Raw genomic sequence first — 20,004 nt, 5'->3', positions numbered from 1 at the left:
AAATTTGGAGTCATTATCGACAATACTCTGTCGATGAAACAGCAGGCAAATAAAGTGGCTGGCCTCTGTTTCACCATAATAAAATGGTTAAAGAAAATTATCTGGATGTTGCCCCAAAACACCCAAAAAACCGTAGTCAATGCACTAATAACATCCCGCATTGACTACGGTAACATTCTTTACCTGAGCTCAAATCTAGCAGTGATTAAACGACTGCAACTGATTCAAAACTCTGCTGCACGACTCCTATGCAAGATCCCAAAGTTTGACAGAATTTCAAAACACATAAATGATTTACACTGGCTCAGGATAGAACATCGGATTAGCTTCAAAACTTTGACATATATGTTCAGAATTAAAACCAAAACTGCACCTGGCTACCTACAAGCCTTGGCCTCCCCCTATCTCCCAACAAGGGATCTCCGATCTCAAACTGCAGCAAATTTCACTGTTCCAAGATTCAAACTGCAAAAAACGGGAGGGCGCTCTTTTGCTGTGAGAGGTCCCACCCTATGGAACTCACTCCCCCCGCAGATTCGGAAACAAGAAAGCTATATTAAATTCCGAAAATGCGTAAAAACCTGGCTGTTCCAGAAGCAACTGCAGTAATTACTACAATTTAGCTATCTTCCTTCTATCCAATCGAATGTCACAGGCGCCGGGAAACCCTTTTTGGGTAGCTGTAGCGCCATACAAATGGAAAAAATAAAATAAAATAAAAATAAGAACAGTGGGCTTCTTAGTCCCTTAGGTAATATGATAATGCTTGCAAAGATCTTTTCAGCATGGGATGTTTACTGCCCCAATGTCCTCATCAGTTATTTCCCTGCATTGTTCTGGCCATTCAGGAGAAAATTCTAAGTTACCTTGGTGTCTTCTTACACTAAGTAGCTGATCCCATTGGCAACCACCTCCCGTCAACATTATGTTCATTCCCATCCATTATTTCTTCTTTGCAAAACATCTCTGTGCAATTCATTGCAAAGAATTTGCAACATAAGAAAATAATAATTATATTTCTACACGTTTCACAGAGGAACATTAAATTTATTAAAAACGCTTTCTCTCGTTGAGTAGAAAGTGAAGTGCTAATAATAACCACTGCTGACTACTGTTCCTTTAGATTTCCTGAATCCTTTGAAAAAGGCTAAAGGTTTTACTGATACCGCACATTCCTCCAACTCACAAAAAGCCATATTTGTTGCTTTTCTACGACAAAATGAATTGCATTGAGGCTCAAAGACACACCCGACACGAGGTACAGACCAACCGGAACATATCAGCAGAGATGACACTGACACATTAGATAGCAATATTATGAAGGGATTTAGAATGGGATGGGAGCCAGAACGCTTAATGAGAAAGTGGAGCACAGACAGCATTGTAGGCTAGTCAGAGCACTGTGGCAGCTCAAAGTGGTAGTCTTGTGTTAATTGCGACTTGGGCTGCCGATCAAGATCTTGATGAATTTTCTAAAGGTTTGGTGCAAAGGGCCAGACCTAGGGAGATCAGTGGGATGTTGTAGTCTTATGGAGCGTCACCTCTTCTGATGCATCTGGATTTCAGATTTGTGCAAAGGTTGGATGAATCCAACATTAGTGGCTCACTTTTCAAATTGTTTCTAATTACGGTACACATATTAAGGACTGAGGCCTAAATAAGAGGTCTTCTGACTCCAATAAGGGCACAGGTAACACTGGAATGCCCTTGTAACTCTCACTGGAAATAGTTATTGGTCCACAGCACTACAATGATGTATCAGGTACAAACTCTTACATTTATATCAGTAGAGTAGACTTTATAATAATGACCAAGTGAATACAATGGTGAATGAACCTTTTGGGAATGAATACCCTGGAAATGTATAGTAGCCTAATTGTATCCAGACCTACACTGCGTTCATTATGAAAACATGGCAATTGTCCTTTCTAGGAGCATATTTTAAGATACACTCCACATTGGAATTTTAGAATGATGTTGTAGCCGACCACGATTAAGAAGCTTATGGTGAAAAAATGCCTTAAATTGTAATGTTAGGTGTTAAAGTTGACACTTGTTATATCACAAGATTGGTCTGGTGTTTAGGACTCATGTTTAACTAATCCAATGATCATTAATCTAATTGTTCCTATGAATTGTTTTAATGAATTGTTATTTTTTTATGCTGTTATTTTTATGGTTTTGTAATGAAACCGAAATAAAGTTGATGATGATGAACTAATCCAATCAACAGTGGCAATTTTGCAGCATTGAGGTTTGTTTGCAGGCAAACTATCCGGCACTCTTCATTACCTAAATAGGCCAATTTCTTAATAGGAATTAGAGTATGTCTCGGGAGAGGGGTGCTGGAAGTTTGCATGAGGGCCTTCGATAGGTGCACAAAGACCAGATGGGTCACCTAAGGAAGAGTCGGGTGTGGCTGAGAAGATTTGGTAAGTTCTGCTGGTAAGGTGGTAAGGCCTTTTGTCTGCTGTTTCATGCTTTAACCTGTTGTTCTTGCTCTCGCTCTCCTTTTTTCTTTTCTTTTATACTTTACTCCCTCGCCTCTCACTGTTTCTTATCTATTATATCTTTATTTCACATTCCTGGTGAGAGTTGAAGGTTGGGTACCTTTGAACTGTGCAGCAGGACACTGAATATTCGTGCTATGTAATGGGCACTATGCAAGTAGACTTTCTACTCTACTTCTTTGTCGCTCCGATTTGTGCCTGAGTCTGGCCCCTAACTACCGCCTTAAATGCTTCCCAGAGTGTAACCGCCAAAGCCACTGAGCCCACATTTTCTTTTAAAAAATTGTCTAGTCCCTTTCCTAACAGTTAGTTTGATTTTGGGATCCCTGAGATGCCAAGGGTGTACTTTCGGGGTGAGGTCTCGTGCCTCCGGGGTCCTGCCAGTACTACCTCCACCAGGGAGTGGTTTGCTACCCCTCATGCTATATGTGTTGCTCTGTGGAACTCCCCAAGGCTGTGCGTCTGTGTTAGTATGTAGTCCAGTCTGGAGAGACTTTTACGTGAGGTGGCGCTATATGTATATTGTTTCGCTAGATGTATATTGTTTAATATGTGGATGTTGGTGTATCCATATGTCACTAAGACCCAAGGTATGGAGGAATTCTTTCAACGAGTCTATTCGTCGTTCCACTGCCACTCCCCCAAGGACATTCAGTTCAACTGAGACAACGTCATTCAAATGACCCCCAATTACCCACCGCCCTCCGATAGTTCCAGTAGAAGCAGGCCCACCGCATCCAGAGCAGCCGATTGAAGACCGACGGGGCGTATAATGAACATAAATTCTGTCTCTTTCACTCCCATAAACCACTTATCACTGTAAATCTCCCTAAAGGATCGGTCCATGATTTGCTTTGGATGTAGGGGAGGGAGTTCTTGCCCAATATACCGGTACCTCTGTACCCTGACATGTACCCAGAGTGTGAAAGCAGGGTGTAGCCAAATCTGTTCAGGGCTTTACATTTGTTCCCCATGAGATGGGTCTTTTGTAACACGGCAATATCGGGAGAGTGTTGTTGATGAAATGCAACACCGTGGCCCGTTTCAACCCATTGTTTAGAGCCATTAACATTTCATGACCATATCTTCACAGATTTTTCAGCCGCGCCCGGGAGTCGACCCGCCCGCACTTGTATCCAACCCCTTTAATCCGCGGTTCAATGGAGAAGTTTCAATGACATGTTTCTCTGGCAGCTGCCCCCGTCCTCTACTTATATTACATACCGTCTCATATTGTTATTACCTTCGATGGCTATACAATCCTTTCCGGGTGGTGCTTCTGGACCTTTAGGTTGTTTTCTGACCATCTGTTGCTAGCTCAATTGCCGTCAGTTCATCGGATTGCTCCCGGTCTGATTGCTCTCGGCTCCTTTGGTTGCAATCTGGGTTCCCTCGTCTGGGAACAGCTCTCTTCCAGCTGCTTTGGCTGTCAGTGCGCCATTCCTCTAGCCACTCCCATACTTCGTCTGGGAAGGTGAAGTGCCACGTCTTTCCTTCCGCCATTATTCTGAGTTTAGTAGGGAACAGCATCGTGTATTTAATATTTTGGTTGCAGAGTTCTTTTTTAATTGACTCAAACCTTCTTCTTTGCCTTTGTACGAGCAGGGTGAAATCCAGAAAGAAACTGCACATTCTAATACTGGATCTCACTTTTCACTGTAGCAGTTTGTAGGATGGCATCTCGGTAGTTAAGAATTCTCACAATGATAGTCCTCGGTGGTGCCCCTGGTTTGGGCGGAGGAATCGACATCCTGTGGGCCCTCTTGACAGAAAAGAAATTAGTCTCTTGGGTCGCAGTGTGCTTAGTATTAAGTCCTCCAAGAATAGGTCCACACTAGGGCCCTCCACCCCTTCTGGGACTCCCACTGCCCTAATATTGTTCCTCCTTGCTCTCCCTTTTTGGTCTTCAAGTTTGGCAGCCATGGTTGTGGTTCGTTAGGTTAGTGTTTGTACCTGAGACACAAGCCGATTTGTAGTGGCTTGGAGTTAGGCGATATGGGTTTCAATCACTGTGACTTTCTCTCTCAGTTTTGACATGTTCGTTCTGATTAGGTTAACTTCTAAGGACAGAGTCTATTTCTGGTTCCAGTGTGCCCTTTAAATCTCTTAAGGATGCCATTATGGCTCCCAGGGATGGTTCCTCCACCCACTCTCCTTCTTCCATTCGAGGGGTTTTTGGTATAGTGTAGCTGTCTATCTTGTATGACTGGTGGTTCACTGGACCCTTAGGTGTCACCATCATAGCATTGGAGCTAGTAGCTCTAACAACCTGGTGTGGGTGTCTTGGCCGGCTAGCTGGAGAGGCCAGCAACCAAGGGACAGCACAGCCAACTGGAGGAATACGGGTTGGGCGCACTGTCACCCAGCTACATCCCCAGTGGTCAATGGGGGTTCTTTTGGATGGTCTACCCCAAGCGCAGAAGTCGTTGATTGCCAAAGTGGGTTCCGATCGGTAGGTTACAGGGGACTCTGTTTGTAGTGCATTTCCCTCCGTAGTCTCTGTTAAAGTCAGTAGACTACATCTTTCTTCAGAGGACTTCTACACACCCTCTACTGTCCCCCGCCCTGTCACTCTATATCCTCGAGGGCCCCTCGTGGAGGCAGGCTGGTCGGGAGCCCACAGGAGCAATCAATAAATGAGGCGGACTTTAATCCAATGCACGGCTGACCTCCCTATTCGGGCCCCTTTCACCTCACTACTCTAATTGGCATTGGTACATGAAGTTAATGTCGTATCAGGGAACGACCCGTGGAGTCATGGGCAGGGGAGGCTCACGGTCTCCAATTCATGAGACCAGGCTCTGGGCCCTCTAGTGTGTCGCCGAACCTTGCGAGACGATTTCAGGGCCCCCACTACTTCCAGATGTAGTTTGGCTACAAAGCCCACGCAGGCTTTTAGACTGCCAGCCTCAGGCATGTGTTGCTTGGGACTTCCTTCGCCCCCTCTGCAGCCCTCACCGACCAGCCAGCCCAAGCCGCCTCCAGTTCCAGATATGTTCCGGCAACAGGGCTACCTTCTGCCTGGTTGCGATTTGTGGCCTTTGGCAATGGTGCAGACAAATCCGCCCGCGCTCACCAGTAGCCTTACTGTTGTTGGTGCCGAGTAAACTCTCTACCGACCACACTACGGGTCAGTCGGCTTCTCGACTTAATCACATGGGTTTCTGCAGCCTTGTACTCAGTTTCTCCAGCGGATTTCGGTCGGATTACAGGGTTATGCTCCGAATGTGCAAGAGGTCATCTACAGCGGGCCATTCCCATTCACAACCAAGCTATGCCCCGGTTCTGAAATATTTAGTTACTAGAGAGCACTCTCCCAAAAGCGGATAATCACAATACTAGAAAAGAGGAAGAATGCCACCAGGCTACGTCTATTGTATTTCAGAGATTTGTTTTTTGCTGGCCTGGCTTTCCTTCCAGCTCATCAGAAGAAGAATTTTTTTTTTCTAGCGGTTGTCCCTTTGACAGCCGATGACATAAAAACCACAGTCACCCTTGTACTTTCTGTTATTTTGTACTTCCTTATGGATACAAGCTGTACTGTATGCCTGTATATACCTTACGTCTGTAACTCCAAAACATAAATACAAAAAGTATAGGGGAGGTAAAGACATGGTGGAATATCCTTTGAAGTGTGCTTTATCATAACCCTGCTTAGCTACTTTTCCTTAGCTAGAGATTAGAAACTGGACAAGAAAGCAATACTTCCAGTCTGTGAAAAATGTACCTGAGGAGGAACACTGGAAATGTGGTCCCTGCTTTTCACCTGAACTTCTGCTCTAAGAGCTTAGCAATCATTTGAGGAAGTAGGTTTCTAAATTCAGCTGTAACTTTGAAACAACTTTGTTTGGTGAGAGGACTTTATATCCAAAATGACATGCCTGAAGATTTCCATTCAGCTTGATGTATAGGAAATTTAGTTTGGACTGGCACCATTAGAGTAGCAAGAGTTGATCTGCAGCAGAATAATGGGTATTGTTGTGGGATGTATTACCTGAGGTGAGATGTTTCAAATTAGAAAGAAATCCTGCAATGGAGGGAACATGTTGCAACTGTTCAGATTCCCAGTTACCAGTTAACTGGATTGGTAGAACATATCTGTAGGGGCTATTAACAGCCCAGGGAGTCACCTCAACTACTTCATTTAAATGGCCTGTCATCATCAAGGCCTACCTTGAATGTTTGCTAAAAAAGAACATCTAGGATATTTACTTAAGATAATAGCTACAAATCAGCAGGCTTCAGAGGCCATCAGACAGCCATAAGTAGTTATTTAGAAGGGTGGGCCCTTGTCAGATCAACACACTTTCTTTTATGGGTCAGATTATTTCAAGTTCTCCCAAAACACTTTGAACACATCTGCCACAAGGCCTACCCTATCCAGCATAGCTCTAGCTGGATGCATCTTGTTGACTATCTTAAGGGAAATATGGATCTCTAAAATAGTTCCAAAGTCCAAAAATTGAAGGTCCAAATGAGGAAAACGAGCATCTTTAATCTAGCTAGAAGCTTGTTCAGGCCAGTGTTCTGTTGTGTAAAGCAATTACTTAATGAACAGATGAATTCTATATTCCAAGACACAGCCGTGTCATTTCCAAATATATATATATGAATATACAATCATTCACTGAGACAAAATGCCAAATTCTGTCTTACTGCATCCAGACAATCACATGTGAGCTATTGTTTTTCATTAAAGGCAGTTTCCTCCCCCCCACCCCACACACACCCCGCAGCTACTGGGCCCCTGAATCCACTAAGCTTCCTTTTTACAATGTTGATTCTACTGAACAAGTTACTTACATTTGGTAATCCTTTTTTTTCTGGTGGAGGCTCTATCTAACCACCTTTTGAATATACCCAGGCACCAGACTGAATCCAGAAACGTTTTCTGCAATAATTTTCATACACCAGTAAGTGATGTCATCGGACTATGTTGTTGTTCTGACCCCCCTCCACAAATGAAGACATGGAGCCACATATAGGTGCTATTCCTGTGCACAGAAGTCAGTTTATTAACCCATATTTTTCAGGTCTCAGATACAGAGCTGCTGACATATTAGAAATCTGGCAGAGCGCGATTGTTATTTTAGGACCTTATTACCTACCAGAAGTCCACTCCACAGAACGAGGAAAAGGAGGGGCAGTGAGGAATCTGTACCACATAGCCACCAGAAAGTACCTTATTGAAGGTAAGTAGCTTTGTCTTCGTATGGATTCCACACTTTTTGAATCCACAGCAAAAATTACCCTCCAAAACGTGGTAGGTCTGAGGACTGGGTCGGACTGGCCTACAGGGCAATCAGGCAGTGCCTAATGGGCTGGTCTGACCGATAAGAGAGTGGGCCGCTTTTTTTTGCAGTTTGTAGGCCTGTTTATGGCCAGGTAGGCGGTTGTTTTTAATATTGATTTCCCTAATATTACCACAAACATAGCCTGCAGCAAACACAAATACTTGTAGCCAGCCATACTACACAAAATACCCATACAGTCTGTCTTTACAAGCTCAATACCCTGCCAGATTTGCAAATGTGGGCCAGTTTATCAGATTTCGGGTTCGCTAATGGAGCCACTTTTATTTTGGGGCCGGGTCCATTCATGGGCCCAGTTTGATCCTGCCTGAGGAGTGGACTTACACCAGAATGTCAGGTAAAAAGGTACTGCAGCGGAACAGATAATGCCGGTAATTCAATGGTGCAACATGCAGAAGTGATGGCCATGAGAAAAACTGTGTAGTGTCAAAAATCTCAGGATGCAACTGTGCATGACTGAAACAGTGCACACATTAAAAAGATAATAACCAACTTACGGCTCCTTTACTGCATTATGAAAACGGCAGGAGAAACATACGGAAGACCTTACAAGAAAACGTTTCATAACAAGTGACTGAAGGTTGATCAGGCAAATAAAGAAAGGCCGAAAAAGTTGATAAACAACTCTCAACTGTGCTCACAGCAGCAAAAATCTGCAGGATTAAAGACTAAACAAAAGAACATCAGGCATTTTGATTCAAAGAGCATTAACCTGCCTGTCCTCAGACAGGGTGACAAATGTAGATGAGGTGCCAGAGTAGGTGGTTTTTTTTATGGGTGGCAAAGATTCCCCCCCACCACCCCACCACTCCACCAGAATGAAGTAGAATCGATAACAGTTGGTTCCACTCAATCCTCATGCATTGAGGTGCAGCTTGTGGGGATTTGTAGAGACTGGGTCAGCAGATACACCCAAAGAAGCAGCTAAAGTAGAAGATGTTCAGATACCGCATATATGGGTAACAACTTCTCCGAGCCAAATCCAGGAATATCAAAATGAGCTGGACTCGGTTCTTCCTGACCTTCTTCAGGATCCGTAAGATCAATGGCAGAGACAGGAATGAATAACGGTGTCTGGAGTCCTATCAAAGGCAGAACATGTTTTCTAGAGAGCCTCCTGAAGGGAACTCCAGGTTGCAAAAGGCTGGTCATTGAGCATTCTCTGTGGCAATAAAAAGATCTACTGAGGGCATGCCACACTGCACAAAGACGCCCTCAGCCATCTCCAGAAGTAGGCGTCAAACCTGAATGGGCAAGGTGGCACACTGACATGCTGAGGAACCAGCTAGGTGACTGACGGTCGGGGATGTTCTGTATAGGAGCAGTCACAGCCTCAGAGCCTCCAGACAGGGGATTTGAAACCCCACTCCACCCTACTTGCTGCAGTACCATATGGCAGTAGTGGAAACATCAGGTCCTAAAATACCCTGAAATTGATTGAAGGCAGAAAGACCTTGAGGGCTAGGATTATGCTGCACAGCTTCAGAATGTTCGTGTGATGACACTGCTCTACCTGTGACCAGAGTTTGTGAATCCACATCATCCAGGTGACTTCCCTAACCCTGAAGTGCTGCGTCAGTCTTTACTGTCAGCTCTGGAAAGGGCAGGTAGAACGGTCTGTTACATGTCTGATTGGAATGCTTTATCCACCACTGGAGGTCTTGAGCTGACATTTCCGATATGTGGATGTTGTCTAAGAGGCATCTCCAAAGTTGGGCCTATTGAGGTAGAAGGTTCAATTCCATAGCCCACATGTGTGAGCAGACATGAGCACAAGCATTATGCAAGAGACTAGGAGATCAAGAAGCGTCATGACCATCTGGATTGTAACCAATTCACAAGCCTGAAACATCGGCATCATAGCCTGAAAGTCCCACACTTGTTACAGAGGAGGAAAATCCTTCAAAACCACCTAGTCCTGGATGACACCTATAGAGGGAATCCTCGTCACGGGCCGAAAGATTTCAGCTTGTTGATGGAAAACTTCAGCATGGTCAAGAATGAAACCGTCACTTTCAAGAGGTCCGAGACTGGCTGAGGTCAGCCTGCCTTCAGCAGACAATTCTGAAGTATGTTAATACATGTGGGGATCGAGGTAAAACCAAAGGGCAGAACAAGAAACTGGAAGTGATTGAAATTGTGCTATCATGACAATCTAGCAAAAAACACAGTTATGTTAGCCGGATTTATAGAGCGCACAGATGCCCCAGCAAAGGGGACAGAATGTAGAACAATGTTATACATTCACCCCAGTACAAGGATCTGGGCCTAAATCCATCGTTTTTGTGCACTCCACACCACCCTGGGTTAGACACTGGCTATATGCAAATCAGCTCTGACCCTGTCTCTCGTGGGAACAGTCCAGTCCGAACTGCCAAGCCATGTCTTTCCCAGACCGGAATCAAGCATCCAAGGACCGGTTTCTGGCTATCAGCCTTCATCAGCCTGGATAGCTTGACTCCAGTGGTGTGGAGACCCTGGGACTCACGTCTGAGCATACTCAGCCCACTCGGGGTGAAAATTGCAAAAAACGCAGTTGATGGACAGAATGTAGAACAATGTCATACATTCACCCTAGTACAAGGATCTGGGCCTAAATCCATCGTTTTTTTGCACTCCACACCACCCTGGGTTAGACACTGGCTATATGCAAATCAGCTCTGACCCTGTGCCTCATGGGAACAGTCCAGTCTGAACTGCCAAGCCATGTCTTTCCCAGACCGGAATCAAGCATCCAAGGACCGGTTTCTGGCTATCAGCCTTCATCAGCCTGGATAGCTTGACTCAAGTGGTGTGTACCGCTTTTGGCCGCCATAAGTGTGGCAGGGTATGCTCAGATGTGAGTCCCTTGCTCACTTTGCCACTGGATTCAAGCACGCCGGGCTGAAGACGGCTGGAATGCCAGAAACCGGTCCTCGGAAGCTTGTTTCCGGTCCAGGGGAGACATGGCTTGGCAGTTCGGGCTGGACTGTTCCCATGAGGCACAGGGTCAGACTGATTTGCATATAGCCATGTCAGAACTGGGGTGGCAGAGTGGGCTAAAGAACGGTGATGGATTAAACCCAGATCTTTTGACTGGGTGTGAGTGTTTGATTGATTCAGATGCTCCGTCCATCACCACCCCCTTTTGGACCGCTTTTGGCCGCCATAAGTGTGGCAGGGTATGCTCAGACGTGAGTCCTTTGCTCACTTTGCCACTGGATTCAAGCACGCCGGGCTGAAGATGGCTGGAATGCCAGAAACCGGTCCTCGGAAGCTTGTTTCCAGTCCAGGGGAGACATGGCTTGGCAGTTCGGGCTGGACTGTTCCCATGAGGCACAGGGTCAGACTGATTTGCATATAGCCATGTCAGAACTGGGGTGGCAGAGTGGGCTAAAGAACGGTGATGGATTAAACCCAGATCTTTTGACTGGGTGTGAGTGTTTGATTGATTCAGATGCTCCGTCCATCACCACCCCCTTTTGTACATCATGACAATCTAGAGCAAATGCTTCTGGGACCACAGGATTGGTACATGAAAGTACAAGTCCTGCACATCCAAGGACATCATCTGGTCTGCAAGATCCAGGTCACCAGGAACTGAGCAAACATCAGCATTTTGAACTTCGTCCGGCATTCAGAAGCTTGAGATCCAATACTGACCTCAGGCCCTCGTCCTTCTTGGAGAAACAGTACAGGGAGTAACATCCTGTCCCCTTCTCCACCCCAGGCAGCAATTCAATCACACACTTGACAAGAGGCAATATAAAGGACCCATGATAACTTCACCTCAACAGGGCAGACAAAAATCCCATCCCGCCGCCCCCCAGTTCCATATGACTTGTGGAGAGGAACTAAAGCAGTTAGGAGGCATCTACAGTGGATGAAAAAGATGATCTGGACTGCATTTGCTTTTGGCCTCAGTCACTGCCACCACTCCTCCCTCTGGAGACACAAAAAATTTGGACAGGCTCAGAATGCTGCCTCTGTCGACAAGCAAGGCCCCTCAAGTACCTTTGGAATTTCCTTTAATATTGTTGCAATTGGTGAGTTAGGGGAAGTAATCACAGCAAGCAAGTCCTAACCTGGCTCTCCCAATGCAGTGTTCCACCGCCAGTTTCTCCTTCACTCCTAAGAGCCTGGCTCTGCCAAAGAACATATCAATCAAAGTCAGAAAGCCTGGCAGCACGCATCCAGGCATGCCATCTAACAACGCCAATGCACATGGTCTGGTCAACTCAGTCTGTAGCGTCCAGACCAGCCCTAAGGATGTCTCTGGTTACATCCTGACTATCATGTACAGTTTGAGAAAATGAAGCCCTGAAGTCCTCAGGGGGAGCAAGCAAGATCTCATTCACCGTGTGTCAAAGTGTGAGTATGTAAATGCCTAAGAATAAAGAAGTATTTCATGAATGTAATGCCGAATAGGCATAAGAAAACACTCTTTCGCGTAACACACCAATCTTCTTGGATGCTCTATCTAGGGGAACAGTGGGAAAAGCAGTAGAGTTCACCTTGCTCGCCATACCTGAATAACAAGAATTCAGAGTTGTTTCTTTACGAAGGATGGTTCAACAGAAACAGGCTTAGGGTACCAAGTAATTGGTGGCTAACAGGAGGGGACCGAACAAGGTTGGTACCACGTAGCCTCATGACCTCAGTCAAGGCCTTGTTAAATGACAGTATGGTCTCCATAGTTGATGGCTTAGTCTGCACAATTTCAGTCAATAAGTATGCCTTGGTTTCCGCCATGGGCAACTGTAAATCCTAGTCCTCAGTGGCCCTGCAAACAACCATCAAAAAGGAAATATTCTCCTGAGTAGAAGGGACCAATGGTACACCCAAGTCAGTTTCAGGTGCAGGATCCAGACCACCATCATTCAGGAGGTCGAGGTAGAAGCCAGCCATCAGTATAATAAGGGAGAAGGGGATACATTGTCTGCCTTCTCATATTCACCTTTATTGCAGGGAACCTGTACGAGACCCTGAACTGTGTCAGAGTCAGAACCTACAATGGCTTCTAACCTCCAAGAATATTAGGGTGAAGGCAAGAGAATAGTAAGGGAGTCATCCAAAGTTACAGGTGGCACTTTAATTATATCACAGTGCTACTTAGGTCGAGATCTGGTTGACCACTACTGGAGGGACATGCTACAAAAGTTTAGGGGTGCTGCCCGGCACTGACCTATGGTCAAGCTGACGCTGAATGGAGTCAGTTGATGTCAGGGAAGGACCCGCTGGTGGAAGTCCAACTGGAGGCTCAGCAGATCCACAGGGCCAGAAGGAGTGCCAGAAGGACTTGAACAGTCCAGAATCATTGCAGCATTGCCTCCCTTAAGAGCTATATCTGTAGTGGTGTTGTTACTACCCTGGGAATTTCAGAGCATATCCTCTCCAATTTTGGAATTAGGACAGAGTTGGACGCCACAGCTGTAATTGGAGCCTTTGAGTGCTGATTGTGCAACTTCTCACGTAAAAGCGGTGACTAGGGTCGAGACCCAATTGAACCTCTGATGCGGTCATCAAGATTTATCTTTCCACATTATCTCTTGGGCTTACCCAAGGATTACGAACTGGATCAGGAATAACAGTGGGTATAGGCAGGCTTGAGCTCTTGAATGAGTGTCTGGCTCCGCTGTTTATGTTCTGCAACGTAGAACTTGCATTTCAGCTTCCTGATGCCCTTCAGATGAATAATGGTCATGAAAGCCTTCAACAAATGCTCCCTAATGGTCTTGGGATACATCAGCGAGCATTTGTCACAGACTTTTGACTCATGATTGGAGCAAATGCACCACAGGCAGACACTGGGTAGGTCCATGACCTTCATCAGTTTTCTACAGGTGAGGTATAGAAGTCCAACTAGAGGCCCCATCGGGTCTGTGGGGCCAAAAGGTAAGCAAGAAGGACCTGGAACAATCTAGAATAACTACAAAAGTCCCTCAGTTGAAAAGCTGACAGATGCCAAGGAAATGTGGGATCTATCAGCTCCAATCTCACAATTGGATCAGAGCCAGACAACAGTGGAGAGTAGCAACTTTTGAGTGTCGATTGCACAACTACTCTCTGGAGGGGGAGCAGCAGAAGGGAGGGGAAGAGTTGAGCCCCATTTGGGTTTCTTATGCTTCCAAAAAGATGTATGTTTTGACTGTGTATTTTAATTACCCGAGAACAGCAACTTGGACCGGCTCAAGACCTTCAATGGGACCACCATGCTGCTAATGCTCGGCAACACAGAGCTTGGCTTCACACTCCCTGATAGTCTTAGGCTGAATTAGGGGCTTTAAGGCCTAAGACAAAGCTCTTTGATGACTTCAGATGAATCAGAGAACTTTTGTGGCAAGCATTTCGGTCGAATTTGGAGTCAAGGCAGCAACAGCGGAAATTGTGTGGGTCTGTGACCAACATCTATTCAGGCCTGGAGAAATCTATGCACCCACTCGCTATGGCGAGTCACATTTTATCAGGGCGAGCTATATGTTATGTTATGTTATGTTAGCGTAGCTTGTATAGCGCGCAGCTGCCCCAGCGAAGGGGCGTCCCGGCGCTTTAGCTACAGAGTAAGAGACGCACAGTGATCGTAAAAACAAAACACCAGCGGAACTACAGTGGGTTAAACTGATGGAAAAAGAAAAGTTTTGACAGCTTTCCTGAACGCAAGCAAGCAGTCCAGACCACGGATCTGCTCCGGCAAAGAGTTCCACAGCCTGGCCGCCAGGTAGCGGAAGGAACGCCCTCCCGCCCAGCTGCGCTTGATCCGGGGGACAGCGACCAACTGCCGGCCTGCCGATCGTAGCCTACGTTTAGGAACATACAGAGTGAGCAGATTGCTCAACAGACTAGGGTGGACAGATTTCACAATTTTAAAAGAGAGGCACAGCACCTTAAATTGTATTCTACTTTTCATCGGGAGCCAGTGCAGTTTACAAATAGTGTCAGCGGCAGGGCAGAATCGTGGAAGGCCTACCAGCGCTCTTGCGGCAGCATTTTGAACGCGTTGTAGCCGACATATTTCGGTCTGATTGGCCCCGAGTAGGAGCGAGCTGGCATAGTCGAGGCGTGAAAGAATAGTAGCCTGTATAACCAGCTGACGAGTAGTTGGATCAAAGAATTTCAGAAGGGGATTGAAACCCCGCAGCAAGCCAAGACAGGTACCAGCGACTTTCCTGGTATGATCCTGGAAGTTCAGGGAGGCATCTATCCAGACCCCAAGATTTTTGACCAGGGTTGTTGGCGTGGGAGCTTTACCCAGAATGGATGGACACCATTGCTCATTCCAAAGGTAAACGTTCTTCCCAACCAACAGAACCTCGGTTTTGTTGGCATTGAGTTGCAAGCAATTGGAAGCCATCCAGTGAGCCACGGCCGCCATCCCGTCTCTGAACCTAGAGGCATTAGGCATTAGGAGCAGAGCCTTCTCCCAGGGAGAGGACAAGCTGCGTATCGTCGGCATATGAGACCATAGCATGGTCCCATTGCCTGGCGACCGCAGCCAAGGGTTGGACGTAAAGGTTGCACAACACCGGGCTCAACGCAGAGCCATGGGGAACTCCCTGATCATTGGAATGGGCTTGGGAAAGAAACGGAGGAGCAGACACTCTAAAGGATCTGTCGGATAGAAAAGATCTGAACCATGCCAGAGCTGACCCAATCACTCCAGCTTCCTCAAGCCGCTGTAATAAGATGCTGTGTGAGACTGTGTCAAAGGCGGCACTAAAGTCTAACAAAATAAGTGCCGCATTTTGACCGTCATCAAGAATGGCCCGCAAATGCTCAGAGGTGGCCAGGAGGGCAGTTTCCGTGCTGTGTCCCGCACGAAACCCATTTTGAGAGACGTCCAGAATGTCATTGGATTGTAGAAGTTGAGTGAGCACGGTGTTGACATGCGCCTCTGCAACCTTCGCCGCCCAAGGTAGCAGGGAGATGGGCCTGAAATGTTCCGGCTTGGACGGGTCCAGTGTGGGTTTTTTAAGGATGGGGGACACATAGGCCTGTTTCCAGAGAGCAGGTACAGTAGCAGTGGAGAAAGAGGCATTGATTATATTAAGAAGGGGGGCCTGGAAGATAGAAAAGGACTCTCTAAATTGAGAGGGCCTTAGAGGGTCAGCAGGTGATCCGGTTTTAATTTTACCACTCAGCCGAGTGAGCTCCTCCAAAGACAAATGGGGAATGGCTGGCAGCGTCTGCCGTGGTCCGGTGTCAGAGGGCACAGAAATGGGACAGGGAGGGGCTGGAGGGAAAGAGTGATAGATGGCACGCACCTTTTCTACAAAAAAGATGGCTAAATCATCACACTGCTCTGCCGATGATATAGCAGGCATCGAGGCCTTCTTAGACCAGAGGTCTTTAAGAATTTTAAAGATACATTTTGCTGGGTTGTGAGTCAGCTTAATTTGGCTCGCATAGTAATCAGCCCGCACTATACAAATGGCTTTATGGTATTGCTTGATAGTGGCAAGATTTTCTCATGCTCATAGTCTCTTCTCCAAGCACGTTCAGCTCTTTTACAGATTTTCCTTAGTGCACACAGAGAGTCGGTATACCAGGAGTTGGTGGTAGAAGGACGCCCCTTGAACCATTTGGCCGGAATCAGGGAGTCAAGTCCTTGTCTTATCCAGTCACAAAATGAGCCATAGTCAGATTCTGAGTCGGATGTAAGGCCCAGAGGGTCCTGGCTAAAAAGTCATGGAACTCCTCAGTTTTTAATTTACCTCGGAGGACTGAATATTAGAAAATATAGGGTCCAGCAAGTGCCCTGCAGAGTAGGTAGGATCACATACCAATTGACTCAGCTGGAAAGCCGCCATGTCGGAAATGAAACTACAAACATCACTCTCGTGGATCAGATCAAGATGTAGGTTCAAGTTGCCGAAAATACTAAAATTGGCTGGGCCTACAACAAGCGAGCTAACTCTGAGGTGGGGGCTCACAGAAATCCTAAAACGGGCATACTGATAGAATATCCGGTAGGTAGAGCTAGATTAGGCTCTGCTGCCATATCCTGGTTAAGCCAAGTCTCACATAGGAAAAACACGTCAGGGACTTCCTCTCTAACAAGATTGTGAATTTCTAGGTAGTGTTTAGCCAGCGACCTTACGTTAAGCTGCATAATTTTCAGCCCAATCTGAGGCTTGGCACTCGAAACGTAAAGTGTAGAAGCAGGAGGAGATATAGTATAACTGCAGACTGAGCAACTGGTGGAGTCTTCCCCCAAAATAGGTACAAATCCTCCACAGCAACTAGACCCACGGTTGATGGCTAAAAGTTCCTCCCTACCATAAGAGTGCAGACCAGATGGCTTCCGACCAGGGGTACTGGCGAGAGGCGACAACCAGGCGCGGACGGGCGCAGACGGGCTTGCCTTTGGCGTGCCGCCGGCACGCCCGCATCAGCTGCGCTCCCACGCCATTGCCCCCTTAAGTACACGTATCCAAACAGCTAGACCGAGGACCAAGATGGCGGCTAGCCGAAAGAACCGGAAGCGAGGACTTCCCTGCAAGCGTTCGGGGCGCCCTCCACAACAATCAGCCTAAATGGCTGCGGTGGACCGGGGCAACTCGAGCAGAAATAAAAAAAATTGTCAAGAAAATACGGAGCAGTTGGCATGTATGCTAAAAAAAATTATAAGTACAAATTTAACCAGACACGAAAGTGCACACAATGAGAAATATCAAGGTGAGAGGTTTAAACAGGTTTAAAAACAGGCAGGATGCCAAGCGCACCTCACACGTAGCCTTTATTTAGGACCTACTCGTTATGGCAAGCTGACAAAGAACAGGTGTTCTGTTCACTCAGAAAGTGAAGGGGCAACACAATGCCTTTAAACCTTGTTTTTATCTTGTCACATTTGCTCTGTGTTCAGAGACAGAAGTCAGAAGTTAGTTTACATCTTCCTACAATTACTTTTCTTTCTCTGACTGGAGAGTTCCAGTAAACTGCCTGACGTGCTGTACGAAGAGAATGAAATCAAAGGCTTTAGTTTAGAGTGTCACATTTTTTTTTTCAAACACACTTTTAAATAGCTAATAAGCGAACTGTTAACTGGATAAACATTTCAAAATATATTTCAGTAGTTGTGAAAGCCCCCTTTTTGTAATTTAGTGTGATGAAAAAAATATTTTAAAAGGATGAAAACAAATCAAAACACTTTACTTGTTGATGTGCAAATGATAATTGTGCTTTACAGATTATTGTTTATACACTTTATAGTTACATCATTACATCGGCATGTTAGTGGAAAAGTTTAAGGTCATTTCAATGGGATATTTACAGTCTGTAAATGACATTGTGCTACCCCATTATGTTTCAGTAATATATGGCCATATGTACAATACATGTTTGAGGTTGCAAACAGCCCAATTTGCAGAATCAGGCCATTTGTGACCGCAAGAATGGTTTTTAAAATGTACAAAAGCCAAATTACAATGCTATAACCTTTTATCGGATTGCAATTTGGTTTTGCGAATCAGTATTTAGAAGGGGCATGTTTAGGGCGTCCCTTTCAAATACCGATTCGCAGTGGTATGTATGAATGTTTTGCGACCAACTTACGGTCACAAAACATTCATTTTTTACTGATACCTCAAGAGGAGTGGTAACCATTTGCAAATTGGAAAATACAAATATTTTTTAAGGGCGGGAGTGGTCCCATGGGTCACTGCCTAGTCTTAAAAAATAAAACTTAAACATTTCATTTTTTCTCTATTTAAACACGTGGGAAAACAGGCTGCATAAAAAATTGAAGAAAAAAAAAAGGTGGCTTTGTTAAAAAGCAATCACAGATACGGTTGTCAGCTGGCCCCAGCAGGCCACCATCCTTGTGATGGCCGCAATTCCTAATGGGTCGCAAACTGTGACATACCTCATTAATATTGATATGGTAAATCTATTGTGGCCCCATTATGAATCACTATTTCCAACTTCTAGGTTTTTGTATATTAGGAATTCCGATTCACTAATGAGGAAATCGCAATCCCTAAATTCTCTACATATGGCCCCATATTTTGGTAAAAGTGAGTTTTTAAACAAGTATTGAGAAACACTCCTGCCCCAATGGCAATGCTATTCGCGTACTAAGAGGCAAGTCAGGATTCATGTGCACCCTATATGTGGTCTAGATTTGTATTCTACATGGAGCAAATGTTTAGTCTATTTAATCAAATGAAAGAGTTTTTCTTCGACAGCAGAAATGCTGAACTCACATATTTGAAGGTGCTCTCAAATGTCATAATGAAGAAAAAGGGTGCTCGGTAAAATAACATATTTGCCCAGGATCACACAATTTGAGACCAGTTTACAGGTCATGTACATTAGAGTTAGGTTGAGTTGATTATTGAAGTTACTAGATCTGTAGGTCTAGTCAACATTTTAGAATTTCTCAAAGCCTACTATTTCCCATAGGTGTAATAAAGTTTACAATTTGTAGTTTTAGTGGGAGACCCATGTGAACTGCATAGTAATTAGAAAAGCACATCAGTGCAGGGGTAGTGACAATATGTAGCTCCGTTTTGTCACTTCCAGAGGTGGGACAGAGCCACTACAGAGTCTGATAAAGCAACCTGCTGGCACATGGGAGCTATTGTAAACATACATTTCAGTTCCAATCTGGCGCCTGGAAGGATTCAAAAGGTAAGGAATCTGTTCTTCGAGGTATCCATCATAAAAATTGGCCTTTTATACACTCTCAATTTGTGCTTTTAATCTATTTATTAATTGTGCTATTTCTCATTCTATTCAATTAACATTCTGCCTCACTACCTATCTGTTAACTGTGAAAACTTGAGACATATACGTAAATTAAAAAACCCATTTGGTTACCAATTTTTAGAAAAGTTAAGAATATTGATAACATGATGATCATGCATTAGTACTATGTTAGATAGCACCTAAACAGGAAAATAAGGTGGAAGGGAATACCGTCAGTTACGTGGCACGGCGCAGCCATTAATTCTTCTGATACAATGCCATCATTTGACCTAGACCACAAAGAGAACTTATTGAGCAATCAGCTGAGTCAACAAGCCAATTTCAAACTAATGATGATTAAGAATATACACTCATTCCTCCTGCAAGGTCTTAAACATAAAATAATAATAATTTGTTATGCATATTATTACAAAGACCGAGGAAGGCTTTCATATTACAATGGTGTTTCAAAATAATAACCATAAATTTACAATATAATCAGCATCAATTCAAATGGT

General features: G+C 45.1%; 1 protein-coding gene across 4 annotated transcripts in view; it reads right to left on the bottom strand.

Annotated features, from left to right (window-relative positions):
• LRRC8B (leucine rich repeat containing 8 VRAC subunit B) overlaps positions 1 to 20,004 on the bottom strand; it is a 196,776-nt gene that overhangs the window by 97,189 nt on the left and 79,583 nt on the right. Inside the window, exon 2 of one of the 4 annotated variants that reach the window (XM_078646002.1) lies at positions 19,718 to 19,776. The exons of the other annotated variants lie outside the window; for them this stretch is intronic. The gene's annotated coding sequence lies outside the window, so the exon portion shown is untranslated. The remainder of the gene's footprint in view (positions 1 to 19,717; positions 19,777 to 20,004) is intronic. 4 annotated transcript variants of the gene reach the window in all.

The sequence above is a fragment of the Lissotriton helveticus genome, chromosome 1_1 (genome assembly GCF_964261635.1).
Source record: "Lissotriton helveticus chromosome 1_1, aLisHel1.1, whole genome shotgun sequence".
Taxonomy (NCBI): domain Eukaryota; kingdom Metazoa; phylum Chordata; class Amphibia; order Caudata; family Salamandridae; genus Lissotriton; species Lissotriton helveticus.
This window is presented reverse-complemented; position numbering and strand designations above follow the sequence as displayed.